General features: G+C 30.0%; 1 protein-coding gene across 3 annotated transcripts in view; it reads right to left on the bottom strand.

Annotated features, from left to right (window-relative positions):
* Positions 1-2,642: 2,642 nt before the first annotated feature.
* LOC107162795 (uncharacterized) overlaps positions 2,643-18,015 on the bottom strand; it is a 36,428-nt gene continuing 21,055 nt past the window's right edge. For all 3 annotated transcript variants that reach the window (XM_089225475.1, XM_015509835.2, XM_089225476.1), the window contains one exon: positions 2,643-2,763. The gene's annotated coding sequence lies outside the window, so the exon portion shown is untranslated. The remainder of the gene's footprint in view (positions 2,764-18,015) is intronic.

Genomic DNA, 18,015 nt, shown 5'->3' with positions numbered 1-18,015 from the left:
GGCGTACAGTTTTATATTAATATTTAAAATCAGGTGTAATATTGATTCAAAGAAATTTATATTTAAAATTAAATGATTGAATGTCTAAAAACAAAATTTAAAAGTGTTGATTCACAATGAAAAAGTTGTTCAAATCATGTCAAATAATTCATTTTTAAAAAAACAGTCTAATACTTTTTATTTTTGTTCTTTTGAAAAATGTTTAAATTGGTTTGATTAAAATTTATAAATAATATTAATATGATAGTATTTATGATCAAAAATACTTGGTCTTAGATTGTATGGTGTAGGTACCTCATCATTGTTGGTCACCAAAATATAAATTGGTACATAGCTTAGGTATATTATTTAATAATTTATTTTTATTATATTATATCACATTAATTAAGTCAATACATAAGTTTTTTTTTTGAATGAGATAATAAATATTTGCTCAAAATTTAAAAAGCAACTAAAATAGTCGACAATTTCAAATGCCTATAAATAGTTCCAAGAAATACTTGGGAATTTAAATCACATCTAGAAAATACTAACTAATATTGAAAACTTAAAAATTTTATTATTATAAAGAATGCAGTACCTACTTTTATATTTTTTACAATTATGAATTATTTGTATTATTATTATTATTATTATATTAAAATTTATGCCAATATCATATAATATAACTGATGTTAGATTGATAACTTATAACTTATATATTATATTCATATATAATAATATACAAAGTCTAGGAACTTACATGTTATGTACCTATTTTTTCTTTGTAGGAACTTAAATTCTCCCAATTATTAGGGGGTAGATACTAAAAGTATCCATTTTCGATTTGGCTAAAATGTAGTAAATATGTAGGTATATTATCATTATTATCTATGTGCCTATGTTATCGGAAACTTAATAATTAGGTTAGGATGTACCTATAACTTATATAGAAATATGTTTTATGGTATCTATATTCAAAATATCAAAATCGTATTCTGCTTATATTTGCATATTTTATGATTTTTTATTTACAAGTGCATCATTTGTGTTTATTTCTGTTTTAAGCGCACGGTTTTCAATGCGAAATTCTAAAAAATACCGTAATTGGACCTAACCAAAACTCATTGATGATTATATTATACAAACAAATTATCACTTAGGTATTTATTTTTGAGAATTCAATATGGTTATATGTAATATGTGGTTAATTATACGGAGTAAAGGTACCTACTTATATAGAATTTTTCTATAACCCTCGTCGTTTGTGACAATCATATAACATGATATCATTACAATTTTATCAAATATTTTAGCAGAACGTTTAATAATTTATAGTTGATTGCCTCGTCTATAGTATATGAGTGATGCAGAGTATACTGTGCGTTTCATAATTCATGTTTTGTCATGCTTTGAATTTAATAAAATCACTCAAAAATTTTCGTTCTTCTTGCTTTTCAGTTATACCTAAGTAAATAACTTAGGTACTTTACAATATAAAAAGTTTGGATTATATTCTATTAGTAATTTAATTTGTCTCTATATTTATGACATTTTTTTATGTTCACATTTCATTAGTTTTTTAATGCATATTTTTTAAATTTTTCACGCATATTTATGTATTTTTAGCGCATAAACATCCTCATAGCTGGCGTCCCCAGGAGAGACAAGACAGGGCACTTTCCCTCCCCTAAAATTGTAAATTTGTTTTCCAGAGCATTATAATATATCTGTATCGCACCAATTTAGCAAACATAGATTACTTTTAAAATATAAGCATAAAATATTGTATAAAAAAAGTTTCGTTTATTTTTTAAATTAATTTTGCACAATATCTTACGTTGCTGTTGCTGTATGGTTATATCGTTATATGAAACAAATTCACTTTAGCTACTCAGCATGTTTTTTTTGATTTTATTTTTATCAAATCATATGTATTTCTAGTTTCTACAAATGAAGAACGATGGTGCAAAAACACATTTGTGGAAACTATGATTTTGGAAGATATAGCTTTCCCAAGTTTGCGATTTTACGTGTATACGCCTGCGCACAATACATGTATCTACTGCCGTCTGCCACATGCAGCGTCTATAACGAATTTTGATTTTTTATCTAGGTACATATTTTTATATATAATATATTTTTATATATTATATAACATATTAATAAACAATATCAGTTTCTTCATCGTTATTTGTACCGCTAAGTTAAAGTAACATAGGTACCTAAGTATAATATTATAATGGACCCCTTCACCTAACGGCTCCGGTCGCCAAACTCGATAGATGGGGGCTCTACCTCTAAACCCCCCGGGGCTAAAATGGCCAAACTGTGGAGGAAGGGAGAGGGGTACCCCTTTTGGGGTCGTTGGGGGGACAAGCATCCCTGCCATTCGGGCAGACGGATCAGCTAACAGATAAACTTAACGTTGTTAATTAAAGTAACAATAGTATAGAGCTCTTCACCTACAACTGGCTAAGGTAGCCAAACTCAAGCGACGCCTTTCGCCTACCGGCTCCGGGTGGTAGTCTACCAAAGACCAAACAGTTCGAAGTAAAAAAAAAAAGTCCGAGTAAAACAATTCGCCTAAGTCTACTCCACGCAGCGTTTTGGATGCAATATGGAAAAACATGTACTGTTACACAATAAATTACGCTCGGGAAAACAGATAAAACGATTATTTTATTATCAATAAACAATATTACATTTCGTGGTACGGTGATGGTGTTGTATGTACAAGATTCACGACGGCGTCTGGACGTACGGGACGGTGTCGGCAAACGCCTGGAAAAAAAAAGAATAATAATGAAATTAAATTCTTGCAATTACCGTCGCGGTTTTTGACCAATCGCGAATGTCGCCTGGAAACAAAATATAGACTAGAAAAGAAAACCACCCGTCGTCTCATTTGGCGCGTTAATTCGGCGAGTCGTTTATGCTGCAGTCCATGTTATTGTATTATCCATTATCCACCTATCATCTGCAGCTATTGACAATTCTATATTATTTAATATCTATAAGTATAATTAGTATACTTTATATATAGTATAATAAATTAATAGTATCATAATTGTTGTTTAATAATTTCGTCGTTTTCCTTTTAACGCGTAACCGTAAGTCATAATATCTCAAATTCTCAACTGGGATCGGTTTCGTTCGTTCGTTGAAGTCGCGTTGAACTGCAGTTACGACGACTACAATATGTTCGGTGTCGGTATTTTCTTTTGGGAAAACACGCAAATTTCGATGTCACTGATCGATCGCCATCGACTGCGCGGAAATTCGGCGAGCGGCAATCGTCATGGATTGGTAGTAATAGTAATATGTAAGTATGAGTTACTAATATAGCGAGTGTCAATTGTCAATACTATATGTAATACAAGTATTAAGTATACCTACCGACATAAACCTATGTATAATGTTTTAGTGTATAAGTAGTCTACTAGTCTATATATAGGTGTAGTTTTTGATGGCGGACAATTACAGAGGCGTTAATGATAGGCAGGTAAAGCCATAGGCGGACATCGGGGGGGGCTTAGGGGGGCTTAGCCCCCCTAAATATTTTAATAGCCCCCTCAAAATCGAAATTTAATTATTAATGTTATTCGTTGATTTAATTATTATGTTTTCGTTTTATTTGAAAATCGTAAAATAATATTTAACCAACAAATGACGCTAATATAATATCATTAAAAATCTTAGAATATATAGCCATCAAACAATCAAATCCACCGCCACCAACAACTGACCGAATTCATTTAATTTACGAACACGCGGTCACGCGGATATCCCATAGACGACGCGTTATCACGTCTTATCGGTATGCTAGGCGGCGGTTAGGTTACTCATGATAGAAACGGTCTCTCACGTGCCGCGCTGACATTGGATTATTATAGCCCCCCTAAAAATTGAACCAAATGTCCGCCTATGGGTAAAGCAATGTATTATAATGACGTGTAAGTTAGTGACATTTTTTTTCTCGCAATATTACTATAACCACTTGAGCTGTTGTCCGTCAGCCGTGACGTCATCCGCCGACGCACGATGCACTTACCACTTACGTATAGAAAGATATCATGTATAACTACAAGTACCTACCTTATCCTATAAGCGTTGTAGAACGTAGGTTGTATGGGTATATGGGAAGTATATTGCGATTTACACGACGGTAAACATAATATTATTGTCGCGAAGAAATGATAGGTAAAAATTCGCACACAGGCCACACAGCTGAACGCTGAACTGTTTTGGATATCTTAAGAAATTACTTAACCGAAATGTTATGCAGTGCAAATACCACAAATCGAGTTTATTATTATTAAATCTATTAGATCAATCTATTCTGTGCTCTAATAATATTATGTACTGCCGTTGGGCGTTGGCATCCCGGGGGTCAATCATATGGTAGTATGAACATTTGCAGTTCACCTAGACGTTTTTCATGTTATTTCTGAGGAAACTGAGATTTAGAATGTCTATACATATACGCTTAAATCTCTCTACACGCCAAAACTGCTTGACATGTTCGGGAATTGGCTTTTTATTAGCATATTTAATAGTAAATAATAATAACGATTTACCTATATAAGTTATAAAAAGTATACATGTATAATAGGTATAATTTTTTAGCTATACATTTTGAAAATAATGAAAGTAGAGCTATCTAGTTTATATTCCTTGCAACTTTATCTTCACTTTATAATATTGATAGAACTGATAATTTTGCATTAGCTAATGATGACCGAAAATAATTGTTAAGTATTTACTATTTTTAATAGAGATAAAGAACTTTTTCCGTTTTATTAGGACATTTTAAAATTAATATTTTAAAGAAATTTTAACATCCACGAAATTGTTTTAAAGGTACATATAATTAAAGTTTCTTCGTTAATATTTTTCAACTTTAATTTTTTCACTAAATTCTACTTCCGTAAATTAATTGTATAATATTTAAGTCAATGCCGTTAGTAACAAAAGAAGTTTAATTTATTTAATTTGATGACTCCACATCACCAACCGATTACTTAACAATAGCCAATCAGAGGATTTAAATAAATAAAATACTCAATGATTTTAAATCTATTACTATCGTGATTACTTTTAATTGCATGACGTCCACGTATGTATTGCATTTCATTTCATTATTTTCATTATTTAATCTCACCATTAAATACTACTGTTATAACTGGTATTCGTTCTTATTATGCTATAATATATAAGTTCGTAAAGTTTTTATCATTAATATTATCTTTATAAAATGGTTGTAATTTATTTCTCCTTTGTAATCAACTTGTATTGTATACTGTTCACTTATGTTCCTTTATTTAATACTTAACTGTCGAAACTAATATTTATACAACATTCAAATAAAGAAAAAAGTTAGGGCCTATAAAAATGTCGATTTTGGCGCCCTAAGATACCTTACCTCTTCGCCATTAACATAGTCCCAACCGTTTGTAGGTACATAATATTATATATAATATATATATAATTTGCAGCCTGTGTTAACATATCGCTCTCGCACGATTGTGCCACGAGGGACAATAATGATCTGTTGATAATAGCTATCCGTTTTTAGTTTGGATGAAAAATGGAGGAAAATTAATGGATTAAAAGAAAAAATATCATATTATATTATTTATTATGCGTACATAAAACATTTTACATCAAGGCTCAAAAAGTGGGTCGAGTATATAATATATAATATGTTATAGTGACGGTATGTTGATATATATTACAAGACGATGGTGAACTGGGGTTCTGAGATTGTCGCTCGAGCGATCTACCTATACGATGACCTTATGCGCAGGTGTATTATACATCTCTTTTAAAATATTCATAAAGCTCATCAACCACCCGCTATGTTTTAGTATTAATAGGGTGGTAGACATAGTCACATAGATATAATACACATGCGGTTAAATATACACAAAGCCATACATAGGTATACATATCACGCGATCAATTACTGACACATGTAGTAGACACATTTTATACATAAAGGTATTAGATATATGTACAGTGTTATGGTGCTAAAAATATTATATAATAATATACATTGGACGTGGACAATGTTCGAGTGGCTTGCAACGTTTTCTCACGTCACTATACCACAGCACCACTTCTCTTGCAGAGCGCATTTTTAAATTTCCTTTGCCCGCTCTATACGGGTTTGACTTCTATAGTTCTATACGAAGCCTTTTATAATGGTCCATGTATGATATTATACACGCATAAATATATATTGTGTTGTCGGACTTTTTATTTATCCCGTTAACAGACGGCCGTGTAATCAGAGGCTATGCAATAATAATAATAATAAACTATAATCGTCGAGTAGACGTATAGAAATACTCGGAGACGGTCAACGGTCGTTTGGGAAGTAAAATTTTAAATATGACTACCCCTTTTCACAGTGTTTATAATCGTATAGATCACGTCATAATAATTACCGTGTTTGTATATTATACATGCCGTGTCATTTGCGTTAATAAAATATGAAGTTTTATAATTTTCACTTTTAAAATGAAAGAAGAAATTTTTTGTCGTGAAAATTCATATTTTTGACTTTATTGCAGAATACGTTTTTAAATTAATTGTATGTAGGTATACTTTGTGTCCTTATAGTATCTCTTCATTAGGACTTCTATAGCTGTTTAAATGGTTAGGTGTTTGATCCACCGCGCATTTTGACTATCTATATATAACATCCATACTAATATTTTACACATTTATACATTAAACGGATCATTTAAGCGTAATGGATTAAGGCACCAACTACTACGGCTCGTCGCTATTTATAGTAGGCTTTTGACGTGTATATAGATATAGAACGTTCACTCATTGAATAGGTATGTAAAATAATTTTGGATTTTTGGTCAAGGTTTAAAATATATATTTTATTTTTTTTATAATTCAGAATAGACGAGTAGGTAACTATAGTTTTTCTTCAAAATATATACTAATTTTGCTAATAATTGTTAGTAAGTGTTACTGGTGTAAAAAAACATATTTTAAATTTATTCATGCGAGTGTCATAATGTCATATTTCCACAGTTAATTATGTCATGATGTGGAATTAAAAAAAATAATATACATTACAAAATATACGTAGAGTGTATAAAAAGCCACCATTCTTCTATTTTTCCTATTTTTCCGTAAGGTTAACAACAGTTTTACTACTTTATCGTACACCTAGTTAAAATATTTTATAATGGAAAACTTCAATTAATTTTAAAAATAAACAAATTACCTAGATATTTGAAAATATAATTTGAACTTTAAATAAATATTTTATAATTAATGGTTAATTGAAGGTCGTTAGAATGTTGTATAACAGTATAATGTATACATATACATTTGAATGCCACTGCCGTTAATTCACCGACATCAGAGCTAAGCTCAACATAGAAGACAATAGCTCTGAGCCCTCAGCCAATCAACATTGAAAAATTAATCAATTATTTAAAAGAAACTAAACTATATCAAATTATTTAATCTAGATATATCTCAATCCTTTTTTTTCATACTATTATTATTATTATGCATATATTATTGTTAATGATTCATTCTTGTGTAAAAAAATTATAATGTTTAAGGTCAATAACCTTTGTTGTTGAGGCTCAATTAAAAAAAAAAAAAAAAAATTTGAATCTTGGATTAAATGTTTATTAGTTTTGTGGATTTATAAATTTAAATAATCGACGATGATATGTGTATAATAATATTATAATTTATAAATAACGAGCCTTTCTCTAAATAAAATACTCATAATATGAATATTTTGATTTAATATCAATTATTAAAATGTAATATATGAGAACAATATCCGTCGTTAAAATGCTCTCGCCCCTCAGTTTTTTTGCAGTCCATATAATAGTATTATAGGAGACGAAAATACAGAAGAAAGAACAATGTTGACTATGATGGTCATGGTCTATTATGAAAGTATTAGTAGTATGTACCATGTACCATACAAATTTAAAATAATATAAACCATATTTTAAAATTACACCGTTGTTCACTTGCAATCTGTTATTTTGCATTTGTCAGCGTAGGTACCTAAATGATCGTGCCGCGGGCGTGTGGCTGGCCGCGGCGTGAAGAGTTTTCGGACAGAAAACTATTAATAAAATATTACACGTTTTTATAGCGCTATAAAGTCAATATTTGGATGGTTCAAACTTCAAAATTCGGTAAGATACGTATATATATTCGTATATGTGTACGTGCGCAGGCATGGCATCTCATTAAAAATAAATTTCAAGGGGTTTTGCGTACCTAATGGCTGTATCTACAGCATTACAGCATATAGAGTACTGATACACACAGCTAGGTCACAGATAATAGATTTATAGATGTATTACCTACCTGTATTATGATTGTATGTAAGGACTCGTTGAGAAATATTCCCTATTTCCATTTATTTCTTCACGATCATAAACCATCGCCCGCTATAGCGTTTTAATCGTGTGCAACGCTAAAGTGATGTGTGAGAAGGTCGACCCACCAAATTATGTGATCATAAGTGATTTAAAATTAGAAGATCGTCGTGGCATACACTCACGCACGCGTCGTTTTATCAAATATAATAATAATTATAATGATAATATAATATTGGCGTTAAAACGATGAATGACGCATGAGCAAGACACGACGAAAAAGAAAAAATATACATAACCACTTACGCAATCCATTTGTGTATAATACAACATTGATTTGTAACTCTGTTGTCACCAGAAATATCGAATGTAAAAAAATCTATACATTTGAAAATGTTCAAAACGCGCGAAATGATTTTTATATAGCTATATACACCAACACCGTTTGGTAATAATATTATATCTATATAAGCGCGTCATTTCATGGCAACGACCCAATAAAAATTTTCAACTCAAATCTATTTGTAATCCTGCAATTGTTATTATTATTATTTTTTGTTATAAAAGGGTCGTTATGGCGTGGCAAACTAATCCGGGAGTCAAGTTAAGCAGTATCTTATTTCAAAAAAAAAAATTTAACACTTTCTGTGCGCATTAATCAAACTTAAGTATGTGGGGAATGAGGCCATGAGGATAAGTTATAATGATTTTTTTTTTTAATTTAACGCATTAATTTGGCAATAATTTTATTTATTATTCGTTCATTCATACTACAGATTTGCATTACTGTATTGCTTACCTTTAGAGTTTTAGACTATTGAGCATACACATTACATACTGTATCAAACTACCAACATATTATAACGTGTATATGTACACAAAATAGGCTTAGTTATATTAAAATTGTGCACCTATGCATCACTGATGTGTGTTCTATATATGACACTCGCCAATTTGGTGGTAGTGGGTAGTTATGGCGTCATAGAGTGTAGACGAGCCTATATATCAACGTCATTATATTATAATAATGCGACTACAACTATACAACTATACAACTATATTTGGCGGCGGGACAGTTTTATATTTATTGTCTGTTGTGTTATTTTTTTTTCTCTATATCGGTGTCGGCTACTATCCCTATCTTCTACTAGTCGTAGTAAATGATATTTTACTAAATACATTGGTGGTAGTTTGCTTAGTTAATTTAGATTTTGGTAGGCATAGATTAATAATAAGTACATAGGCGTGCGCAGACATTTGGTTCCGGGGGTGCATAGTATAAATTAAGGCCCACAATAATTTTGAAAGCCATTATAGGTACAGCAAAATTTATATATATATATAAAATGCACTAAAAATAATTTATTTTTATTTTATACATTGTAATAAAATAAATATTACATCAAAATATTCTATGAAATTCGAAAATATTATCAGCGAACTGAGTAAACCATTTATAGTTTATCAATAACTATAAAAAAAATGTTATATATAATGTTATAGAACACATGATTCTGTTCGAAGGGAATTCTTATTTTTCGTAAAAATAAAAGCATATTAATACTGTTTTATAATACTTGAAAATTTCAAGGTTTAAAATTTAAACTTAAATAATAATAATTATTATTATAGGGCCCTTGCTGTTTTGTGTGAAGAGTCCGGGGGTGCCCGGGCACCCCCGGCACCCCCTGTGCGCACGCCTATGAATAAGTATTAACTAATAATACCACTGAAATGTGATTCATCTCGTCGAAAGGCAATACATTATTCGAGTGTAGTTATTATTCATTATATAAGATCTGGGTCGAACGCAGAGGTATAACTCTCCCCCCGAAATAGCAGGCACAAAAAAAAATTATCTGACCTACAAATGCATTACTAATAAAATTTCAAAAAATTAAAATAAATTATTAGTTATTAAAAAGTTTCCCTTCTCCTATGGTTTGTAAATTAATGTATACAGTAAAATTACCATTAAAATGCATGATAAATATGACAGTATGTTATAAGTGTTATAACTTATTAGTTATTAATAACTGATCGACATCGGTGTCTGCCAATTCGATGGACGATGATGTACGTAATGTAGACAGATGACGAGTGTAATTACCGTCTACGGGAAATTCTTTGATATAATGGCAAAACAAACGAGACGTATAGATCTTGTTTTATAATTTAAATTGAATTGACAAATTTTATTAATTAATTATTAATCTATGATAATGTAGTATGTATTTAGTATAAGTGCCTAAAATAAATAGTAAAAGTGTAATACAGTATGAATAATATGATATTTATGAATACCTACTTTACATTTTTTCAACCCCCCTCTCCCCTAATTTTTTTCTTGCGTTCGCCCCTTTATTTGATAAATTGCATTGTACATAGTATACATGTATATTACACCAAATAAAACTATGTTACTTTCGGTGTCATCAAAGTTCAGGTGTTTTCATATTTTTTTCATTAAAAAATTAAAATTCATTGGTATTAAATCAATTTGTAATTACAGCATTTGTTCTGTTGGAAATTCATTGGAACCACTCATTCTCTTATTTAAAGAAAGTTATAATAATTCATCGGTTGTATATTGGCGTTTGATTATATTACGGTACTTGACGAGCATCTTGAATAGTGAGATATATCCACATTAAAGACGGTTTTTGGTCATCATAACAAGATGGTCAAGTATACAATAAAAAGTTTATTATAATGTAACTTAACTGTGCTCAAGTACTGTGCAAACCACAATAAGGTTCTTAGGTTTTTTTTTTGGCAAACGATTATAAAAAAGTGTGTTTTTGTGTGCCCGGTTGACAATTACCTTAAATCTAGCCAAATCGCTTAATAAGTCTATAGTCTGTATATATTATATTTACAATAGTTCGATGTGAAAAGATGACAAAGATAAACATTAAACGCTACTATTTCTATAAACTTCTATATTATGGTCTGCGAAACGTGAAAAATTTTACATGACAGCTATAATAATGGCATAAATCGTATACGTAGTGGTTATAGGAGTGCCCAGAATATTTTTCGACGCAGAGCTCGAAGGCTAACTATATAGTCTTTATAGCCCATAAGGATACAAAGTCATGCCAAAATATTCGTATCATGTAAAATACATCTCGACGATGGTGAAAGGACAAATATCATATAAACGTACTTCTTTACGTACCTATTGACAATTATCCGAATAGAACGTTTATATTTTATACATTTTAGCTTTGGCAAGTTAATTAGCTGTCACAAATGGTACAGAGTAAAAATATTTTTACAATACATTCTATGACAATATTGTTTTATTATAAGTGTGATACGTACAAGGGAAGATTTTTGAAGGAATGATTGTTTAGTGTTTACTAATTATTATTGAAATAATCAACCGTTTTCTTTAGTTTTTTATCACAACATTCACAAGAGTAAATGTATAAATTTATATAATATAAATGTAATGGATATATTTCTAATTTTTGTATTATAAAAATTAAGGGGAGTCAAAATGTATTAGTAACTGTGTATTTTGAAAATATTTGGATATATTTAGACTCCTCGGGCTTACAATATTACGTTATTTACTATAATATATAGCTAATATCAACTATATAGCCATATAAGGTGTTATATTACTAATAGGAATTGTATTTGAATGCGTCTGCGGGTAAAATTGTCATCAAGTGTGGAAATACTTAATTGGAATGTTATAGCATGTTCATTATTACATTTTTATTAAACTGATATTGTAAATTCAAAGGCAACTTTTATGTTATAATATAAAGGTATTAGGTATACCGTTACCGTATACGCATTATAAACAGAAAACGTAACCTAACGGCTAATAGGCAAAATCAGCTGCTTATCACACAAATACCTTCAGGGTGAGTTTAGTCAGCGAGTTTTATTTTTGGTATGCGTACTACAACCTTTTGATTGCTTCAAACTGTAAGTAACATGACCAATATACCTAAAGGGTGTGGTCGTTTTCGTGTCCATTACACGAAATTACGCTTATTGATTGTTTTATTTATATATACATATATTTAGTTAATATTTTGGCCTTGTGTCCTTACATTGTAATTTGTAAATGATGTATACATTGCTGCAGTGTATATTTGCGCGTCATTTGTAGTCTATGTAACATCTATTGGCTATTATAATACATTATATCACCAACAAACACCCTGTACCCGGATACCTGTAATGTTTATGATGACGACAAAAACCTTTAAACTTTATAATACGCGTTTTCCATCCCTAGGGATTATATTGATAGTAATTTTGAGTGTTGCCGTATTTCAGTATATGCCGTGGTCGTCATAAAGGCCAATAACTGGCCGTCAACGGTCGCTTTTTACCACAAGTCTCCCGCGTTTAAGGATTGTTCTGTTTACTTAGTTTACAAAGCTTTTATGAATGTTTTCGCTGCACTGGTATACCCTCTTTTTTTCACCACTCAATCTACTTTTTTATATTCAAATGGTATTCATTATTTATCTGTTTATCTCCCTTACACCGTCTATTACTCTGGAAGTCTCGTGGTAACATGACTATATTTTCCAAGTGCACTTGGCTAAAATGTATGGTTGCCAATAATCTATTTTTTAAAACTGAATAACACCAGCTGTTGGCAAACAATTTTGTAGATATAAATGTTTAATAGTCACCAATAATAATATTATATAAATATGCATGTGTAATTTTTTGTCAGATCTGAATATAAAAATCTTTTTTGTGTATGTACTATTTATCAACTTGAGGTAATTTAAAAACGACATATATTTTTAAGTATAGGTGATAAAAACTTAGGTAATAATGAACTTAGTTCAAAAAAAAACAAATCAAAATTCGTGCTTATTCTAAATGTTTAATAAAATGATTTTTATCTGATGTAAACCAAAAATCAATAAAAGTTTTTTTAATTTGAAAATTTGGAGCATGACGTAGTTTAGTGGATACATAATTTGCCTAAGATACGAAATAATTTTTGTGTAGGTACATAATATATTAATGTGAATATTTACTGTACTTAACTTAAATTTTAGACTCTTATTTATACAATAATATTGCATTTTAATATTATCTTCTTCAACACAATTGAGTAGAAAAAATAAAAGTATTTTAGGTAATTTTATTTTAGTTATATCACACAATCAATATAATTATAATATTTATAAATCTATTTGAAGGATAGTTGTATTTTTTTTCGGTTTATTAGTTATTAGTATTTAATTTTTACAAATTTACATACAATATTTTGTATTTAAGTTTATTGTAAAAGAGTAGAACACTGAGTACACAGTTTATAGAGAACAATGTATTTTAGTATTTGTATCTCATAGTTATTTTTTATACTTTACAAACATAATACATAAGAGTAATGTTATGTAAGATTACCAGTGTTCGATAAATTACTTTTGAAAAGTAATACATTAACGAACCTCATTACACAATGTATTTATATATTTCAATTACAATATTCACGTAATCGCGTTACCCGACATTATTTTTATCGAGTTAAGTTAATTTTTCATTCAACAATTAGGGCGTTACAAATAACGTTATTTATTAAAAACGATTTACAAAAAATTAGTCCATATTTGTTATATGAACTGATAAGCAAGACTGGTCAAGTTACTGATAGTTTTTAATTCAGTACAGTTAAATTGATAGAAAACATTTAAAAAAGTTTAAAGTCAATAGTTATCAATTTTTTTAACTTAGTTAAGTTGTATGGAAACTTACTTTTAATTTATTACCTTTTTTAATTTATAAATAGCCAGTAATATTATTGTTTAAAATAATAAAAAGTAAATGTTTATTAAATGCCAATGTAACACCAATAATAATTTCATTGTATTTATTATTTATAAACTATAATGTATGTAACTTGGAGTTGATTAAAAGTAACTCGTTATTTACTAAAGTTTTTATCAATAAAATTCAGTCAAGATAAAAATTAAGTTAATTAAAATTAAATTTAAAAAACTAAAGGTAAAATTAACTTATGTTTTTACTTTTTAACTTGTTGATTCCCAGGTTTGCTAATAAGTAGTAGGTGTCTTATCGTATAATTTGTATAGCAATAAGTATAGGTTTAAAATGTATAATAGGTATAGCGGTACAGGTACGTTGTACATGACTTAATGTTATACCTTATACATGAACAAAATGTATAAGTATTGATTCCTGGGGTCATTAATAATGTTATTGATTATTATCTAAAACTTTCAGAGTCGTAAATCAATTTGATTGATTTTTAATTTTTCTCGAATTTCCTAGCCTCTAGGTTTGTAATTCTGTCATAAATTCTACATTAATAACTTATTTAAATAACGTATAAACTAATACATTACTTCATAGAAATTACCTAAGAGGACACCACACTCGCGTGTGTTGTCTCCTTCTTACAAATTGTACAACATAGCAAAAACTGTTTTGCATGGCACAAATACTTTACTTCCTCTATATTCTCACAAAAATTACAAAATGTATAGGAAAACATTTTATCTCTGTCGCAACGTTTTTATTATTTGGATAATTTAAATACAATTAATGTTATCAGTTTGAGAACATAAGTTTTTTTTGTTTATTTAATTTAACTATTAAAAATGATTGGTTAATGCAATCAAAAAAATTAAAATGTTACAACACATAGGTAATAATAAGTTCTTCCCTATGCGTTGTGGAATCTCGGAAATTCTACTATAAATACAGAAGAAGTAAAGTGGTTCCACGCAAAACAGATTTTGAGACGTTGTACGTTTGTAAGAAAGAGACAACACATTGGGGTTAAAAAGTAATTTTGTTATGATTGCGCTAATTTAAATAATAAATAATTAAATTACTATAGCGTTACTGCAAAAGTGATTTTGTCACAGTAAATTGTAATTTGTATTACATTTTCAACCAACACTGAAGGTTATAAACTTGTATTTTATAAAGAGTGCAATACTGTAATGGTTAGGTAGGTATTTAATTAAAAGAATATATTATATTAAGAGGTACCTATGTATTTACTGATAAGTTATAGTAAATGAACTACCGGATATTTATGATCTGTATGAAATAGTGACTAAATTTGTTTATCATGAAGATATAAATTTTTTAAACAAGTACAATATATTTAAATTAATTTCAATATTAAGGTCATTAGATGATTAAAATTACAAAATTGTTTTAAGAGGACGCTACACACATATTGTTGTCTCCGTCTTACAAGTGCGTAACATTGCAAATTTACGCTCAGCAGATCACGTTTAGCTCCGTTAGTTTAAAAATTAGAGTGAATCGATCTATTATGAAACTTTATGGTAAAAATATTATCTGTGTTTGTACGTGGGTTTTTTTATGATAACTTGGTTTTTAAGTGAGTTATGAACATTTTTAATTTACGCTTTTTTATATACGCATAACTTGCTACAAAATTGAACTATTTTAAAAACTCACATACAAACACAGATAATATTCTTAACATAAAGTTTCATAATAGGTCGATTCACTCTAATTTTTAAACTAACGAAGCTAAACGTGATCTGCTGAGTGTAAATTTGCAATGCTATGCACTTTTAAGCCGGAACCAACAAATGGTTGTGTAATGCCCTCTTAATCATAAATATTTGGGCAAATGTAACTTCCTACGCGAGACCTAGCAGGTAAAAAATATACATATGTTAATGTTAGTTCCTACACCGGGTATATTATTGTATATAATAATGTATAATATCAGTACGTGTCTGACAGTCGACCGAGTTACACTTGTTTACCGTATCGTGAGTACGCGAATTTTATAGCTCTCGATAGCACATCACCACTGGACACAGATACACGGTAATATAATTGTATGTAATCCACCTGATCACATAATGAACAACATAAATAAGACGTAGAAACCGTCATTAAAAGACAGATTTCGTCTAAACTTCCAAATAAAACTAATTTAATATAAAATATAAATTACCAAACCTATAAATGCACCTACTACACAATTCAATCTATCTCGTTGCGCAAACAATAAGTCTATAATCACTTCCTCCTGAACCACCCTTCATTCACCTACTACACTGTTTTCGGCACTATCACCTTTGGCGACTTCTTCGTTGAGTGATATCAACAGCCCAGAAATACAAACTAACAACACCGTCCCAAAAACTACCTGTAATTACGCTTACGTGGCAGCTTGTTATTGACAATTCTCCCAGTAGATAACAGGCACTTGTTTTCGATTTAATTAACGGTATACCCCAAAGAGATTACATTCTCGCTATAAGTAAAATAATCTCACCTAAAAACATTTTTTATGTCTCCCTTATCTCGAACAACCGTTTTTGCATTTTTCTTTTAAGCCAACAAATACTAGATTAACTTTTAAAATCCACTTAAACCATCAAAATCGATGACCAGTTAATACAAATATGCAGACTCATAAATTCTTCAAAGAGGATAGTCATATCAAATGTTTGTCCCTCTATTCTCAACCATGTTATACTTGATGCACTTAAAAATATCAATATAACAACCAAACAGATTCAACTACCGTCTAGAAAAATAATAAATCTATTAAAGGAACACACAGAGTCAATACTATAAACCTTCTTACAGACTTGACTCTCTTCACTTCACCCAAAAAAGTAGCTAATACCCTCGGTACTCTATTTTATGAAAACTCCAATATCATCAACTGCGACCAAGATTTCCTAAACTTTCCCATCGATACGTCAACTCTATTAATACGGCCAATTTACTCGATTTACCACAAATCTAACTCAACTTGCCATTAAAGATCGAAGAATTTGAAGAAACTCTCTTCAACTGCAATAGTAAAAACCCCGGACAAAGCAGGATACCTTATTATTCATTAAAAAAAAACCTCCGAAATAACAGTAAAAACTATCTCTTACAACACGATCTGGGAAAATAATGTCTTTCCCAAATTTCATGGAGATATGGACATGTCATACCTATCCTCAAGCTCAAAAAAAAAATGTCAAGCTGAAAGCTACCATCCTACCTCTCTTTTAAATACCCTATGTTAATTACTTAATAATTAACCGTTGTTTAATATGATTCCTTGAAAACTTCAAACTTATCTCTTCAATTCAAAATGGCTTTCGTTGTCATAGTAGTACTCTCAATAATCTAATCTCAGTAAAACAGGAGATTCAAACTTCAGCGAGAAACAAACAAAACCACAGAATGATAAGATTTAATATCACTAAAGCGTACGACACGACATGGAGACCTAGAATACGGTTCATACTCAATAAAATCATCTCCAAAGGAAGTATATTTGACTTCATCACCAATTTCCTAAGTTTCCGCGCTTTTCAAGCCAAAACTTCTAACACCCTCTCCGATATATTTTGCCGAGAAAACGGTGTCCCACAAGGCTCCGCCATCACCGCCACTCTTTTTAATATTGCCATAAATGACATCTCCCAAGAAATAACATCTCCCAGTATACCTCTTTTATATGTAAATCTGCAACAGTAACAAATTTGACTCCACTCCAATGCAACTACAAAACTAATCAAACCAACTAATGTCCTGGTTGAAGTCATCTGGGTTCCGTTTCCCACCATCCAAAAGGCCCTTAATATTCAATTCTAAATCGTAAAACATATCCATCAAACTCGGAGGCCACACAATAAAAAAC

Source organism: Diuraphis noxia, unplaced genomic scaffold (assembly GCF_037042655.1).
Source record: "Diuraphis noxia isolate RWA-SAM2 unplaced genomic scaffold, SU_Dnox_SAM2 contig0004, whole genome shotgun sequence".
Taxonomy (NCBI): domain Eukaryota; kingdom Metazoa; phylum Arthropoda; class Insecta; order Hemiptera; family Aphididae; genus Diuraphis; species Diuraphis noxia.
Note: the sequence above shows the minus strand (reverse complement) of the source record. Positions and strands in the feature narration are given on the sequence as shown.